The sequence below is a fragment of the Cibotium barometz genome, chromosome 32 (assembly GCF_041138505.1).
Source record: "Cibotium barometz isolate CiBa-2024 chromosome 32, ASM4113850v1, whole genome shotgun sequence".
In the NCBI taxonomy this organism is placed as follows: domain Eukaryota; kingdom Viridiplantae; phylum Streptophyta; class Polypodiopsida; order Cyatheales; family Cibotiaceae; genus Cibotium; species Cibotium barometz.
This window is the reverse complement of record NC_141077.1, coordinates 43,764,158-43,782,773: the sequence shown is the minus strand read 5'-3', so window position 1 is coordinate 43,782,773 and position 18,616 is coordinate 43,764,158. Positions and strand designations below refer to the sequence as shown.

Below are 18,616 nucleotides of genomic sequence, written 5' to 3'. Positions count from 1 at the left end.
TATGTCGATGAAAGGTCCGTCGGGGATAGGCAAAGGTTGAAGTAAACCAGCCTTCTTTGTATGTGGAACCTTTACTTTTTGACAAATCTTGCAAGCTTGAACATGTGAATATACATCACGCCTCATTTTTTGCCAATAAAAGGACCGTTCTAATTTCTCGAGGGTACTATTGATACCCCTATGTCCTCCAACTAAGGAGTCATGGGCATCATGGAGAAGAGCTACTCGCTTTTCTCGAATGACACAGAGGCGGTTCTTGAAGAACAACCAGTCGTTCTGTACTGAATAGTGGCCAGGCTCACAATTGAGGGCCAAACTATACTGAGTACCAAACTCAGGGAGCGACATATTGGTCTTTCATGCTATCTAATACCTTCCCCATGATTTCGAGAATGGTAGATTCTTGGACTGCCTGAATGCTGGCCTTTCGACTAAGAGCATCTGCTACTGGGTTATGCTTACCAGGGATGTATTCAATTATTCCTCCAAACTATTGGAAGAGTTGACTCCACCTGGCCTGACGATCACTCCACTGGGCACTTGGCATAGTTTGAAGCCACTTAAGTGCTTGTGGTCTGTTTTTACTGTGAAAACCTGTCCACAAAGAAAAGGCTCCCAATGTTTGAGCGTTGTGATCACACCCAAAAGCTCTTTGTCATATACCGAATAATTCCTTTCCGCGACATCCAACTTTCTACTGTAGTATGCCATGGATCTATCGTCCTGCTGGAGAACTGCACCTATGGCTACATTGCTTGCATTGGTAAATGACCTCGAAAGGTTCATCCCAAGATGCTAACTTTAATACAAGGGACAACATTCGGCTCCCATCTACCCAAAATTTCAATTCGGCTCCCATCTACCCAAAATTTCAATCATACCCTGATTCTTCTTCTTCTTTTCCCCCACCTACCCATGGAAACCCCTTTAATACTTCTCATCCTAGTTACTTTGGTGGAGGCTATGTCTTTCATTCCATGACGGGTGTACCCAACATGGGCATGACTGGGAGCTATGGTATGCAACCAGGTATGCATAGAGGTATGCATGGAGATATGTATGGAGGTATACCAGGAGGTATGTATGGAACTTGTGGTGGTGGTGGTGGAAGTGCTTTTGGCATGCCTGGTATGGGAGGTGGTATGATGGGCATGGGATCTAATGCTGTGGGCAATTCTTTTCTCAAACCACATCCATATGATAATCTTGTTCAGGGCGAGAAGCCAAAAGATTATAAAGAGGGTGGTGCTGCAGTAAAGTTTGATACTTTTAGTGGTGCGAAGGATCGTTTGAAGGCTCTCACCTTCATTCAACAATTTGATGCTGCATTTTCTGGTGGTGACTTCACAGAGGCATCTAAGGTACGGAAGGCAGCTTCTTTCCTAAAGGGAAATGCTCTTCAATGGTGGTCGACACTTCTTCATCAGGGAATAGCACCCAGCACTTGGGTGGAGTTCAAGCAAATCTTCTCTTCTTTATGGTTGACACCGACTTTTGAGGTGGAGGTTATGACAGCTTGGTATCGATTAGATTCCAGAGATTGTAGCAATTTGGAAGAATATAACAAGAAATTTTGGGATGCTTTGCTACCAGTCATCCTTTAGGCCCGTGTCACTGGTTGAGCAGGTAGAGACATATTGATGTGGATTACCCAAGGAGCTTCGTGACTATTGCATTAAAACAAAGGTCATTAATATGACTCAGATGATAGAAAATGCTCAGACTGGATATGCCATACTTATTGGTCAGTTGTCAAGATTCAAGGATCAACGTCTCATTTAGAGAAGGAGCATCAGGAGCATTTGACCAAAGTGTTTGAGGAACTCAGAAAGCATAGGTTGGTTGTCAATGGAAAGATGAGTGAATTTTTCATGCAGGAGATTCACTTTCTTGGGCACAGTGTGTCTAAGGATGGCGTCAGGATGGATCCAGCAAAAATTGAAGCGATAAAGAATTGGCCGGATTTGCAGACTATTCATTATGTGAGAAGTTTCTTAGGACTTTGTTCATATTACAAGAGGTTTATCCGATTCTTTGCAGAAATTGCTTCACCTTTACATCACCTGACCAAAAAGGATGTAAAATTTCGATGGATAGAGAAGGAAGTGGAAGCTTTCAACAAGCTTAAGGAAAAGCTAACCACTGGTCCAATTTTGGTCTTACCGGATCTTCATAAACCTTTTGTGGTACAGTGTGATGCATGCGGGAATAGCATTGGAGCTGTTCTTATGCAGGATGGACATGTTATTGCTTATGAGAGTAGAACTTTGTCACCAGCAGAAAGGAATCTACAAGTATATGAGAAGGAGCTTCTTGCGATGATTCATGCTCTTTCTACTTGGAAGCATTACCTTCTTGGGGCTGATTTCATTGTTCAGAGTGATCATCAGACTCTACGATAGTTCCTTACTCAAACGAAGCTCTCAGAGAAGCATATGAGATGGGCAAACTTTTTGTCCATGTTTCACTTTCAGATTGTTCATGTGGATGGTAAAAAGAATATGGTTGCGGGGATGCCTTGTCTAGAAAACCACATGTGGCCGCCGTCTCTATTATCTCTGATACCAATGTGACGCACGGAAGCTCTGGGAGTCTTCTTTCAGCCCTAAACACTCTATTTGATGCAAAACGCAGATATAGAGAGAGAGTAGAGAGAGAGAGAGAGAGATGTGCTGGAAAATTCAGTATATTTCATATAGTACAAAAAGGGTACTTTGCTACAGACCTAGGCTGCCTTCATAAAAAGGTGGTAAACACCCTCGATCTGGTCCCTACTTGGACCCCTAAGACCCAATCCCTAGAGGATTGAATGAAATGAATGATGAGCCTCCTAGCCTACTTATAGGCCCATTAAATCCTTGGAGAGCTGGCCGACCAACAGTCGGCCCCAGCAACCTTGGCATAAAATACAAAAACGCAGCACAGCCTGGTCTTCTCGATGCGCTTCAGTCCCCTTTGCTCTCTGGAGTCAGCCGACAGCTCCTACAACCAGCCGACAGCATCCTCCTCCATGATCCCCATGCCCTACTCCAAGTCCACCACAGATTCTGCACCTGAGGCTCCAAAATTCTGGTTCTATTGATCTTTTACTAGCTGCCCCCTTCTGGATTAGCCCTGAGAAGGTACATGGCATTGATCATGCACATGACATCCCCCTCTGCTAAACTTGATGATGGGATTCCAACTTGCTCTTGGATGACTGTCATCATCCCAAATCTTTTCTTGAAGTCCCTCTATCATCCATCCATCCCTGGCAACCCTTTTCTCTGAAAGCCCGGCCTGTTCTCCAAACCACTCCGTCTCAGACTAAGATCTATGCATCTGTTCCATTTAGTCCACAATCCATTCCTGCCCTGACTCTAAACACTGTCTTGGTCTTCATTCCTGAGAAATGAGTCTGGCACCCTCATATCACCCTTGGAGGATAATCCTCCCTTGGGACCGTTGCCCGAGAACCTATCTAGCTCACAGGACTGCCATCCCCTCTGGCTTTGTGGAACACCACCAACAAACCTCCTAGGAGCTCTTCCCGCTTCTGTGTTCCTTGCCTTGGGCTTCGTATCCGTGTACTTTCCTGTACCTTGGACTGTAAACCATCATATGGGACTGAATCAGTGTTTAGCTTTGCTGAGCCTGATGCTCTGATACCAATGTAACGCGCAGAAGCTTTGGGAGTCTTCTTTCAGCCCTAAACACTACTGGAAACCATCTGATGCAAAACGCAGATATGGAGAGAGTAGAGAGAGAGAGAGAGAGAGAGAGAGAGAGAGAGAGAGAGATGCTGGAAATTCAGTATATTACTATAGTACAAAAAGGTACTCTTTTACAGCCCTAGGTTGTCTTCATAAAAGGGTGATAAACACCAAAATCCTAGTCCCTACTTGGACCCTAAAGGACCCAATCCCTAAAGGATTGAATGACTAGAACGAAGAGCCACGCTTGCTATTTATAATCCTTTTGGAATATTACAGGAACTGGCCGACTGTAGTCAAACCAGCCGACTGATGCTCGGTCTCCTCTTTGGCTGGTCGGGCTGCACCACACCATGTATTGGACCGCCTTCTTGCAGCCGACCTTCTCTGGTACAGCCGACAGGCTCTGATCTTCAGCCTATGTCATCTGGGTGCAGCCGACAGGCTTTTCCTCTTGCTCTCCAAGCCTTGCTCTAGTCCACACTGCCCATAGCCTTCTGTGCTCCAATTTTTGATTCTATCTGGTTCATACAATTTTATCTGGCTGCCTCTTCTGGACCAACACCTGAGAATGTCCATGGCATCTTTCATGCACATGACATCTTTCATCATGAACTTGATGATATGCGAGAACAGTATGCTCATGACGCAGATTTTGAGCAGATTTTTGATCGTTTGACTGAAGAAGAGTGAGTTGATCATTATTCTCTCAAGGAAGGATTTTTGATGATGCATGACAAATTGTGTGTCACATCTCAGTTGAGGCAGAAGGTTTTGACAGAATGCCATGCTCCGCCTTATGCAAGCCATCGTGGTATTGAGGCTACAATAAAAGCTTTGGAGGCATTCTTTTATTGGCCTACTATGCGCAGGGATGCTCATGCTTTTGTTCGTGAGTGTATCATTTGTCAGAAGGTGAAGTATCACCGTCAAAAGACACCTAGGTTACTTCATCCTTTGCCTATTCCAGATAGACTGTGGGAGAGTATTGCTATGGATTTTATCTTTGATCTTCCTAGGACAAAGAGTGGGAATGATAGCATCTGGACTATCGTGGATCGTTTCAGCAAGCAGGCTCATTTCATTCCAATCAGGAAGAAGATTAATGCACAGCAAATGGTGAGGATATTTTTGACAAATATCTTCAAGTACCATGGGATGCCCACATCTATTATTAGTGACCGAGATCCTCGAATGACGAGTTTATTTTGGAGAGCATTGTTCGAGAACATGAAGACTTCGTCGAAGTTCTCATCGTCTTTTCATCCACAAACAGATGGGCAATCGGAAATTGCCAACTCAATTGTATTGGATCTTCTAAAGTGTTATGTTTCAGATCATTAGGAGTAGTGGGAAAAGTATCTTCCTTTGGTGGAGTTTGCTTACAACAACACCATTCACACTTTGATAGGTAAGGCACCTTTCAAGATTGTGGAAGGCGGGAAGAAAGTACCTCCGATCCTACATACAAAAGATAAGATCTTTGAGGCAGATCGTTTGTGGAGAATATGGATGAGGCTTACAAGAAGGTCAAGGTGGCTCTTCAAAGGACTCAAGAGAAACAGAGGAAAGCAGCAAACCTTCACCGTCGATCATTGGTTTTTGATTTGAGTGATTGGGTGCTTTTGAGATTTGAGAAGGCCAGACTCAGGAAAATGAAGGGTAAACAGAGCTTATATCCTAAATCGAGTATGCAGTACTATGGGCCTTTTCAGGTGATTGAGAAGATGAGTGATGTTTCTTATCGTCTTCAGCTACCGGATAATTGGAGGATTCATAATGCATTCCATGTGAGTCTTCTTAAACCTTTCAAAGATGAGGTGCCTACTACAGATCAAGTTGATGAGACACAACCAAAAGTCGAAGAACTAGATGAGATTCTTCAACCATAACAGATTTTGGCACATAAAGAAAGAAAAGTCAAAGGAAAAGTTTCACGTCGATATCTGGTGAAGTTTGTGAACTATTCACCTATGGATTCGAAGTGGATGGAGGAGGGTGACTTGACAGATTCACCAAGGATACTACAACTTTACCTCGAGGCTTTTGGTTTGGAGCCTACCTTAGAAAGTGCTTCAACAGGTTCAGCTATGGATTCAAGAGTACTACCTATTACTCAAGAGGGGGGTGACTCCGCTCCCTTGTCACAGAGTTCACTTGGATGAGATCTGGAAGTCGCTTGGTGTTCTTATCAGCACACCCGAGATACTGAACTGACAGTATATCTGCCTATGGGATTTCTATGATATATGTGTACTAGTCGCATGGTTTGATTCATGGATATACGAATCTTTTGAGAGAATGGGGACGCTTATTCTAGACTTTCATTTGATAGGCATCAGTGTTTACTCATGTTCATGATGTACTGCTGATCCTGGGTCCTGTGGGATGGCCATGAGCGGAGCAGGTAAAGCATCCAGGGGGACATGACTATTCACAAGGTGGATGCTTTTGATTTATGTTATTCAGATGTTCTGTTTTAGTTGGCAGGACAGAGTTTTCTCATTGGTCTCTTAGGTTCTGTTTCAGTCAACAGATCCTTTGAATGAACAATCGAGGACGATTGCTTTGTTTTAAGAGGGGGATATGTTACAGGATTGAGTATTTTACCTCTTTTTCTTAAGCATTGTGATTATGTTTAATCTTGTTTAGCATTCACTAATCATGTTTAATCCTGTATATGCACGTGTAAGTTTGTACACGTGTATGGATGCAAATACATGTTTGGTGTGCGTGTGTGCATGTGTATGCATGCTCATGTGCATGTTTATGTGTTTTTTCTCATGTGCATGTTTATGTGTTTTTTCTCTTACCTTGCTGCAAGTGTAGCAATTTCTCTCTCAAGACTGTTTGAGGGTCAACCCAGTCAACTGACACGTGGCACTACCACGTGGCACTGATGGCAGGCAGCTGACGTGTGGTACCTGGCTGCAAGCGATGAGGATTGCAAGGCAACTGACGTGGCTGCTGGGCTGACAAGGTCGCAATTGATGATGTGGCAGCTGGCTGCAGGCGCGGGCTGAAGCAGTCGTACAAGCGGCTGGCACATATGGCTAGTCAGCTAAGGCAGTCATCCAGGCGCACCCAACTACGAGAGAGGCGAAGGCGGCAGGCATGCGTTCACAAGCAAGAGAAAGAGAGGCGAAGCGATGGGCAACCGAGCAGTAGCAAACGCGCAAGGAAAAGCACGATGGAGAAAAGCGCCGGGCAACCCAGTTTTCGAAAAAAGAAGAAAATGCTACTCGTGTAATTTTTTTTTTTAATTAAAAAAAAAGAGAGAGGAAAAGCTATTCGAAGAGTTCTGGGAAAAGCACTTGTAGTAGTTTTTTTTTCTAAGGGGCAAAAGCACAGCTTTTCACCCCTAAACTTGTATAAATAGGGGGCCAAGGCTCTTGTATCCCACAACACAAACTGGGTGAAAGTTTGAGAAGATCTCCTCCACATGAAGCAAGGAGGCATCTTCTCGGGAATTGTACAAGGGCTATGCCGACCTCGAGTGATAAATAAATACCTTAGGGGGTGCCACGCTTTGGGGCCAATTGGTCTTTTGTGCAGGAGCACTCTAGCTCCACTTATTCTTTTTCTTCTTCCTCCAAGTTTATTATTCTAGTTCGTAAAGAGTTTTAAGTGTGATTAAGTGTGCTCACCGCCCGTCAAGTTTCTGAAGGCTGGTTTCAAAGAAGGCCAAATGAATCCGGCTCGGAGGAGCTCAGATAATTGTTTTTCTAACTCGCCCTCTAAAGTCTTGGAAAGACGATAGGAAAACCTGCTAGGAGAATCGGATCTAGGGATCAAATCAATGTGATGGTCCTCAGGGCGAGAGGGTGGGAGACTGGGTGGGAGATCGTCCCTAGACATAATGTCCTAATGTTTGGGTAGGAGGTCTGCTAACTGAGGGACTGAGGATGAGATGGATACTACCGATGAGGTAGAGGCTATCTGAGCACGAACATAAAGTAGTGCTCCTTCTGCTCCCTTGCGGATAGCTCGTCGGACCTGGAGATGCGAAATCAATGGGATACCAAGAATGCTTCTATCCCCACGAATCATGACAGGCTCGGGAAAACCTTTACAGATAGTAAAAGTGTCCTGCCCCCAATCGGGAATAGACTCATATTGACGGAATCACTGAATTCCTAAGATCATGTCACACCCCAACAGAGGCAAGACAATGAAATCTCGTTGGAATGAGGCCTTTTGAACTTCAAAGGCAAATTGTTATGCCTTCTGAGAAATGTGGGTGCGGAGACCAGGTGTGAACCCGTCCACATCCAGATGATATGGGACTAATGTGGAGTTCATTTTGTTAGCCAACTGGGGAGAGATGGCATCCTCAGAACTACCCATATCGAAAAGGACTACAAACTGTCGGCCCTTGGCAATGCCATAAGCTCGGATGAGGCTTTTCTGTGTAGCATCGCTCTTACCCTCCTGCTTAGCATCAAATACCATGGATGGCATAGGATGCATAGAAGATAAAAGTTGAACCGCATTGGTGGTAGTAGGCGAGGCTGGAGGAGCTGGGGAGACTGTGGCAACTGTGGCAGAAGGGGCTTTAGCGGCTTGTTCCGCTTGCCATTTGTGGCAATCCTTCTTACCATGCCCTATGATGTGACAGAAAAAACATCTGTTTTCTGACTGATACTTCTTTTGCTCCTCTGGAGGAAGATAACCTCCAATAATGCCTGTTGTAGCCTTTTCATCAGGGGTTTTCTTAGGCTTAGATTCTTTATCTTTCTTACCCCCTGAATTGGAGCTATTACTGTCGTCCTTCTTAGCATCTTTAGAAGTGGCATTACCTTTCCCTGGCTGTGCAGCGGATTGCTGCTGCTAGGGTTTGGTACTGGACTGGGATGACTGCTTAGGCTTGCCTCCGTTCATCTTCATTTCTTCATTCTAAGCGAGAGTCAAAGCCTGGCCATATGTACTGGGTTCAAAGTTGCGAACTATGAACCGAATGTTAGGATCCAATCCACGAATGAATTGCTCCATCTTGGCCTGCGCAGATAGCCCTAACTGTTGTGCTAAAGTAATAACCTTTCCAGAAAACTAAAGCACTGGGGATCCGTTCTGTCTGAGTCCATAGAACTCATCTCCCAGACTGGTCATGTACTGGGGCAAAAGAAATCTGGTCTTCAGGTCATGGACAAAGGTATCCCAGCTAAAAGCTGTGACACCTGTGGTCCGGTATGTATAAAGATTAGACCAATGCTGCCACCAAGTGACTGCCTCACCAGTGAGATGGGGAGCCGCTACGTGGACTCTATCCTGAGGATCTGTGATCCTAGCTAGTGGAAAATGAGCAGTAAATTGATGAATGAACTGATTAACTGCTAAATGATCACACTTACCATCATACTTACTAAAATTTGGTTGATTGTGAATGACAGTAGTTGATGCTGTGGACTGCTGGCTGGTGGCACCTGAGGCGGGGGATGCTGAAGAGAGGTGCTAGTATGTAAGATGAATGGCCTCCTTTTGCCTTTGGTGCTCGAGTAACATACATTCTCGATCGAGCTCTCATTGGTGCTCCCAAGCGGCGAGTTCAGCCTGACGCCGGTCTTCGTCGATCCTGCGTTGGGCTTCCTCATAGTCCCATCTTTTTGCTTTTTCTTGTTGTTTTCTTGCTTCTGCTTCTGCTTTTTCTTCTCTCCTTCGAGCCTCGTCTTCTCTTCTTTGTTGTTCCATCTGAAAGAAGAGGGAGATGTAGTCGGGTGATACTGGAGGCAGAGGAGGACGTGCTGCTGTTGCCTCCAAGGGTTGGAGACGCTCCATGAGTAGCTGATTATGAGCTCTAAGAAGAGCTATGGTGTCTGCTGTAGTTGGAAGAGCAAGGTCTCCTTCGGGGGAGACTTCTTCCAGTTGATGGGTACTCTCCTCTGTAGACATGATGCTAAAGTCGGTGGTCGTGCCGGAACGCAATCTGACCATCCAAGGATGCCCTCACGCTAGGATACGATGTGTGTGGACAAGCTGAATCTGATACCAATGTAACATGCAGCAGAAGTATTCGTATTGGAGGATCCTATCACACAAATGCTCACTAACCGTCTTCTGTATCATGAGTTTCGCGAGTTAAGCAATCCACTTTAACACTTCAAACTTTAGAGAGAGATGAGAACTGTACACCGTATGGGGTCCCGAATTACCCACGGAAGGGCCCCCAATCCCGTTACCGAGATAGTATTTGCTTTATTATCTTTAAAGAGACTGACGGTGTGACTGACGATAAGCCAAATGCAAGACCTTTGACAACCGAGTGTTGGGCTAAACTGTGTACTGCTGTAGAAGCACCAAAGATGCCCAATCTCGAGCCTATGCACTCTTCCCAATGGAATGAGGGAGGGATGTAAAGCTAGGGCTGAGAGAGGGGCTGTTTGGGACTGTTCTAGACTGAGTATGAATGTTGTAAATGAATATGAATGCTGCATTTTACCTTCACCAAGTGGCTGGAGCAAAACGATGAATGGATGAATGCTGAAAACTGTATGGATGCAGAAAACGCAAGGTTTACTGATGGTTGAATGCTGAGAACTGTTGCGTTTGCTGATGGAGGGCTGAATGCACAAGCGTTGATGCTCCTCTTGTTGTAGGATGACACGCTTCTCCAAAACGCATGGGACTGAAGTGAATGCAAGGCTGAATATGATGCGCCTGAATGCTGTTGGCTGAATATGATGGAATGAATGCTGTTGGCTGAATATGATGGAATGAATGAATGATTATGCAAGAAGTCTATTTATATGGACACAAGGAGCCACTCGCCTGGCTACTAAGCTGGCGGACTGCTCATGTCCAACATAAATGCATAAATGATGTGAAAAATGCTGAAAATGATGGGGAAAATACCAAAAAAATCCTAGTAAATATCCTGATAAATACTGGATGATATCTGGGGTTCCTGCAATGGTCTAGATGCTATGTATGAATGATGTGCAATATGCAGGATGCTTTCTAATACAAACCCTAAGGTTTCTATTGACTGTATATGCATGAATGCGTCTCTTTAAGTGGATTAAGGGACTTAGACTCACTGACTGACTTGCTATGGCTGAGAATGACCTACGTAGCTCGTGCCTGATTTATCCTGGACTGAGGATTACAATGGGGTCACGGCGTACGACAAATATCATCCTGAATGGAACTAATACTGTACAATGTTGCACTGATGATGATAAGCCAGTTTGTCACCATGCACTACAGTGCAGAGAGCACGTGATATTGTTGGTGACTTGTGGATCACTGATGCCATTAGCTACACTTGATCGGTGGCAATGTTCTCCTTTCGTCTCCAGGAGAGTCTTCGGAACCAAGCCACTAGTTTCTCCCAGCTTGTTGGTGACTTGTAGATCACTAATGCCATTAGCTAGAGTTGATCAGTCGCACGGATGGAGCCGGAGCTGTTTGATGAGGAGGGGTAAGGGAGGTTCACCTCTTCATCCTCTTTCACATCAGCTTTGTCTCTACTATCAAAAGCGTATCCGCAACCACCTGAAGCGCATGAGGCTTCGGACAGCCCATCACTAACCCCATCCAAGCTAACACCCGAAATCTCGTGAGACGAGGGAGAGCCCTCTCTAGAGCCCGCAATCTCTTCTCCTAGACATGTGGATCCTCTCTTGGAATTTTCATCGCATGGGCAACCCCTATAGTCACAAGCAGAAGAAGATTCTTTGCAAGGAGTCACCACACCCTCACAAGCGACTCCAATTGATGGCCCGTTGGACCAAACATTACAAGAAGCTTCTTGCAGGGTGTAGCCACACCACTTGGTCTCCAACATTTGGACTCCTAAGTAACTAGGGAAGGGTTTTTATCTCCATTAGCAACCAGCTTCTACCTCACGTTACCAATTCTAGCACCATCGTCCCAGTAGAACTTAGCGAATGATGCTTTCTATCAAGGAACATCAAATTGGTCTCCTGAACAACTAAGCCTCCAACGGGGACACGCAATACAGCCTCCTCCATGCAACATTGCCTCCATGTATACCGTCATGGATGAGGATGACACAGGATGAGCACCACTAGTCGTATAGACCTTCTCATCATACATGTAGGAGGACCTGCATAGAACACGAGTCTAGTTTTTCTTTGGCATCATGTTTATGATCTTCAATTTACACACGGAACCTTTGTATTGCCACAACCTCCTCCACACTACACTGCCTCCATGTATACCATCATAGATGAGGATGACACGGGAACACCACTAGTCATACAGACCTTCTCATTGTACACTTAGGACCCTCATAATACACGGGTCTTTTTTTTTTCGTGAAATGGTGTTTTATATTATATGTAAAAAATGTACATCAACCACATGGCTCACACAGAACCTATGGCCCCAAAAACCCCCACAAAAGATCCTCTAAAGGATCATGACCATGCAAACCTGTACACTAATAAGAAAGCCTCCTAGCCAAATAAGCATCCAAAATAAAAGCATCAAAGATGAGCCAGCCGAGCCGCCGTAGACCATAACGAAATAACATCTGCATCCAGTAGAGCTGGGCTGAGAGAAGAGAAGAAAACTGCCAAAGCAGCAAACCGCGGATACGTAGAATGTGCCCATGTATTCCAGGCAAGGAATCAAAGATGAACCCATTCCGTGTAGTCCAAATATGCCAAAGTCCTGTCCATCTAAGGAAATGGAATATCACAAGGTGACTGTCCGAAGTAATGACTTGAGGACAAATCCCAAATATCCACTGATGAGCCGAAACAGTAGACCTCTCTACTGCCTCCCAAACGCGGGAGACAAAAGACCAAATCTGACGGGCCACTGGACAACTCATGAACAGATGCATAACTGTTTCAGTGCATGTCGTACAGAAGAAGCAATAAGGGAGTTTAGACTGCCAACCACACATAAGAGTTTTCTGCCACCATGATTTAGACTTGTGCAATCCCCACACCTTATTGGCCTTGGCTGAAACCCAATCTTTCTCTGATACGAGCTTATGATAGACCTGGTTAGCTGAAAGTGATATCAAGTCACCAGATTACATAGTGCCCAATCAAGCCAAGGTTGATCTGTAGATGGCCGAGGTAATGGAGTAAAAGGCTCAACTGCATGCATGATGTCAACCCATAGTGGCTGAAATGTCCGAGGAACCTTAAAGTGCTGCCGAATACGACGAAACGAATATGGCCTGTCACGACCAGGTATCACAGCATCTCGGATTCTAACCAAGCCTAACCTGACCATGCGGTTGAGTCGTATGCGTGAAGCATCTCTGTCTGGCCAAACAATGACACGCGACTCCACAAATGTTTCGAACTGCAAAGAGTTCAAAAGTAGTCTTTCATGACCAGGATCCCACCGAGCCAATAGTAGAACTTCATGCCAAGAAAGGAGAATATGCGATAAAATGTGAGATGAGCGAATGCGGACAGGATGAGCCACATTCACAATGTCCCACCATGAAGCCTACACACGTGTCCGTCCATGTGACAATCCCTCCAACTCAATCAAGTCACGAGCCATGAATACCCAAGGTTGCTCCTGCAAACACATATCCTGAAAAAGCGCCCACCTACGCGCCGCCATATGCAAGCGAACATCCAGTAAAGCAGCCCCACCCATTCTTTTGGGCATCGTAATGTGATTCCAAGCTATCCATGTTTGACCCATAATATTTCCTTGCCTCTTCCACAGCATAAACCGAATGGGAGCAACCAAACGGAGAAGAGATTTGTGCGTCCAAGGTAGCAAAGGCAAAAAATAGGAAATCATGCTAAGCATAATAACCTGAGCTACCTTAACCCTCACGTGCATAGGCCACCCTTGAGCTTTCCAATACACAAATTTATCCGAGATCCGAGCAGAAATCCAAGCAAGAAGCGCTTGGGAGTCCACATCCACACCCACCGGATACCCAAGATGACGAACAATGTCTCCTGTATGCACCACACGGCCTTGCCACCCTAATGCCTCAAGATCAAATTCCGTGCATACAATGAGGGCTGATTTTGTTGAATTTATTTTCAGCCCAGAAGCCAATGCAAAATTATTCCAAGCTTCCATTGCTCGATCTATATTGGCATTTTCGGCCCTGAGAAACATAAAAGTGTCATCCGCAAGGGCTTGAGCAACCAATTGCTTGCCATGAGGGAGATGCAAACCAACCACTTCACCATGCGATGCCATAGCATCTAGGCGAGATAACATAGGATGAGTGGCAATGGCAAAGAAAAGAGGGCTAAGAGGACAGCCCTGCCAGAGAGAACAGGTGAGAGAAATACCATCCGAAAGTCCTCCATTGAGCATAATCCGCGTGATAGAGCCAGAGCTAAGTAAATGCACCAAATTAGCCATTTTGGGACCAAAGCCCATGGCTGTCATTAACTGAGAAAGGAAAAACTAGCTGACATGATCAAAAGCTTTTTCAAGATCCAGCTGCACCATCACAATCTCTTGCTTCTTTGCCTTGGCATAATCCACTCCATTTTGAACATTAAGAATATTATGCAAAATATTCCTGCCATGCACAAATCCATATTGATATGGATAAATAAGAGTAGGAAGCACCTTCTGCAAGCGATTGGCAAAAATCTTTGTAAAGATTTTATACATAATACCCATAAGTGAGATCGGGCGCCATTGAGCCAAAGAAATAGGCGAAGGGACTTTGGGCAACAAACGAAGTATGCCCAACTTCCAATTGGCAGGCATATATCCCTCATCCCAAACCCTTTGACAAATAAGCGTCAAAGGCTCTGCAAGTTGATCAGCATATTTTCGGAAAAACTCATTTGTCAAACCATCCCAACCAGGGCTCTTTCCCATGGGAAGTTTGGAGAGAACAGCTTCCACTTCCCCTTGAGTAACACGAGCATCAAGCTGAACCGCCACATCAGGGTCAACTTGATATCGTACTTCAGCAAACAATGACTCCCTTGCAGCCAGGACAGCCGGCGAGAAATCCTCTCGAGGGGCAAGCAAATCTTCATAAAACCTGATGCAATGCTGAACAACCTCAAAAGGTTGAGTAACAAGGTTGCCTTGGGCATCCATCAGCCTAACAATATTCTCACGCATATGTTTTTGATGCAACTTATCATAGAAGCGATGAGATTGACAGTTAGCATCCCGCAAAGCATCAAGACGTGCAAGTAGTTTAAAGCGAACATATTGTGCTTCCTGCACCCTAGATAGCTCCTTTTTCAGCCATTCTATGGCATCCACAACTTCAGCATCCATAGAGTCAATAAACATGAACACCTGCAAGCCCTTTAAAAGCGACTCAAGAAGAGCCACATGCTGTTTTTGTATAGAGGCATTAGCAAGACCATAATGCCGCGCTAATTTCCGAGTGTTGTTAAAAGGAACACTGGCCAAGCATGATAATCAGCCATGGACACTCTTGTGGAGAAATGTCGTATCAACTGACGCATATAAACATCAAAAACTTCATGCTCCAAAAAAGTGTGATTTAAGTGCAAAGGCAAGCATCCCAACAAGCCTTTATATGCATCCACAGGATGATAGACCATTTCAAACACAAGCGGCCAATGATTCGAGAAAACCTCTTGCTGATCAACCATCATAGTAAGAACCTCTGGCAAAAAGAGATCTTGATGTAAAATATACATCCTATCCAATCTAGCATAAGTGCCCCGAAATTGTTGTGAGGCATAAGTGTAACCCCTGTCATCTGGATGCAACCAAGACCACATGTCTTGTTTTAGCGACCTTGCTGCAAAAGCTTCCCACGCCATTCTCTCTGGGCCATCCATTACAGAATGAGGCGACGTGGCTTGCTCCCTAGAGACACACATATTAAAGTCTCCCATCACAAAGCCACGATGAGAGATTGAAAGAGCACACAAGTCATTCCACAACAAACAGCGTGCACGAGCATTATTTGGAGCATACACCCCTAACAACCATAAAGGTGTATCATCCCAAATAATCTGTATCACTAGAAATCTTCCATGAACATCTTGAATCACAAGAGAAGGCTGAAACTGCGAACGAACAGCAAACATAACACCTGACTGCGAAGCAGTGCGAAGCAGGATGTCCGCTGTAGAAAACATGAAACCCCTTATATACATAGGCTTTGCCGGCCAACTTATGCTGCTTGTGTTCAACTGCACACAAAACATCCCAATCATGACAAAAAGTTGTACGCCAAAGCCTAAACTGCTTTTGGCGCGAAGAAATACCCTTTACATTCCTTTGTAAAATTTTCATAAGCCTTCCCAGAAAAGGAATCAACAAGGCCGTGTACTAGGCCCAAGACAATCTCCCAAATCACGAACCTTTTGAAGCATTGCATTCTTAGACATGGTATTTGTGATCTCAGACTGCCCTTGGAGTTCCCGAGCACGTGCCGAAGGGTAATGACCATCCCATGGCGAGATGACCTCACCCTTCGAACCAAACACAAGAGGCAATTGTTGTTGTGCTTCTTTTGTTAGGCGACTTCTAATAGGATAGCGTTCTACTCTATCCACCCCAAGAGCCCCTGTACGTTGAGAAAGTTGGCCTCCCGGCCTCTCAATCCTGGTCTGTTGCTGGGCACCTGAACCCAAAGGGCGACGAGCATATGTATGTAAGGGCCCCTGATAAGTACGCAAAGGCCCCCGCCAAACAGCATCTGAAAAATCCCCCCGCGGGGCAACAAATCGTGTCTTTTTACCACGTACTTCCACCCATGGCTGCTCAGCCTCATTCTGAACATCCACATGTACATCCATGTGCTGGGCATCATGTAAAGGAGCATCATGCTCATCTTCCATGGGCAACTGCCCATCAACGATATCCTTGGTAGCAACAACTTGTTCTTTCTTAGGACATTCGGAGACAAAGTGGCCCATCTCACCACATTTGAAACAATGGCCAGCAAATGTATCCCACCTCAATTCATACATTAAAGGTTGCAGCCCAACCATATTGACACGCAAATGTGTCGGCCTAGGTCTCCCACTATCCCACAACATGCATAGACGATTTCGGTTTCTAGATGTCATTCGAGGCACCACCAAGACATCACCGATACCTCGCATGAGACCTGGTAAAACACGCCAAAACATTGGTGGGAATTGTTTCACTTCAACCCAAACTTGGCAAGCCTGGCGCAACATATCTTGGTACTCTGCCATAAGCTTCCACGGAACCACATGAACCAACTGCCCATCCAAAAAGAGTGGCACCTGCTCCAAGACTACCTTACGGACTTCCGAAGTGCGAAAAAGTATTTCATAAAAGCCTCTTGGACCATCATAAATCTCCTCAAGTGCCTCAGGCAACACCAAGCGGCCCAACCATACTCTAAGACGAGGCAACAACGGAATACGCCTAGTAAAGAAGAAGATAGCAACACGATCATGAAAATCTGCTAGCTGTTGTAGCAACAAAGGAGTCTCCATGCATACATCAACCACACCACCATTATCTACTGCAACCATTTGCACACTATTTGCCTTCACATATTCTTGCAAAAGCTCACCAGTGATCTACAGCAAACGTGCAAACTCCGGAGAAGGTACCTGAGAACTTTCCTCTGCATTCTCTCCAACATTCACCGGAGTGTAGCTTACATCAACATCAAGCCTTTGACGTTTTTGTTGCTCCAAGGCATCTGAAGCATAACCCACATCCTTCTCGATCATCTCCTCAATAAGATCCATGCTAAGGCTATTGACAGCCATGCAGCAGCCGGGTCATCCAAATCCATGTACGAAAGCAAAGAAAACCCGTTCTTTCAAACCCTAATTCAGCACCTGCAAACCCTAATTCAGCACCTGCAAACCCTAAATCAGTAGCTGCAAACCCGAAACCCTAAGAGCAGAGCCTGAAAACCCTATAACAGCAAAAGGAAACCCCAAAACGACTGCTGTAAACTGTAAAACAGCAGCAAAATCTACGTTCAAAACCCTAAAACAGCAGATTTCGAAGAAGAGAAAACCCTAAAACAGCAGCCCAAATCTGTTCGAAACCCTAAAACAGCAGCAAATCTCTGTTCGAAACCATAAAACAGCAGCTCTACTGAAGACGAAACCCTAAAACAGCAGCCCAAATCTGTTCGAAACCCTAAAACAGCAGCAAATTTCTGTTCAAAACCCTAAAACAGCAGCTCTACTGTAGACAAAACCCTAAAGACAGCTCCCTTCACTCAGGATTCAGACTGAGAGGGAGGGGATCAGAGAGGGAGAGACACCTACAAAGGCAGATTACAGACTTCTTTCGACCAGAGATTGAGCAGTCAGGTCAGCAGGCATTGCAGCTAGCCCCAGAGTACAGCCGCACCAGAGGTACACTGATTGATCGGGCTATAGAGCTGGGGCGGTCCAGGCGCCCCAAGATGAGAGGCCCATCTCGACACCGGCGGAGACTACAACAGAGGATCAGGACCATACTAGCACGGCATGGGAGACGTCCAGTCAGAGTACTCACCATGGAGGATATTGAGGAGATCCGCCAGTGTCCGATGCGGCACATATTATGAGATGGAGGCACCTCCATAGTGTACCCCTCCGTCCCACATGATATTGTATCCCCTCACTATATTCCACTCACCTCCATAGCGTACCCCCCCCCCTCACTATATTCACACCCTATAAGGGTTTCTGTTTACCTTCCATTTCCAGTTTCATTTTCTAGGTGCCTGTAGTATCATCTTTATTTTTCATTTTCTGGGTTTTTTTATCCAGACATTGTATCAGATCCACCATGATGTAACTTTTGGCCTCATAGGTCATTATGGCCTTTTGAAGACGTTAATATAACATTACATTTCATTTCATTTCATTTCTCTCTCTCTCTCTCTCTCTCTCTCTCTCTCTCTCTCTCTCTCTCTCTCTCTCTCTCTCTCTCTCTCTACACGGGTCTATTTTTTCTTTGGCACCTTATTTTTTCTCCATGTTTATGATCTTTGATTTACACATGGAACCTTTGTAACACTTTTAGGTCTC

General features: G+C 45.1%; 1 protein-coding gene across 2 annotated transcripts in view; it reads right to left on the bottom strand.

Moving 5' to 3' along the window:
- The window catches only part of PTAC6 (plastid transcriptionally active 6), a 114,506-nt gene that overhangs the window by 75,691 nt on the left and 20,199 nt on the right, over nt 1–18,616 (bottom strand). The window lies entirely within an intron of this gene.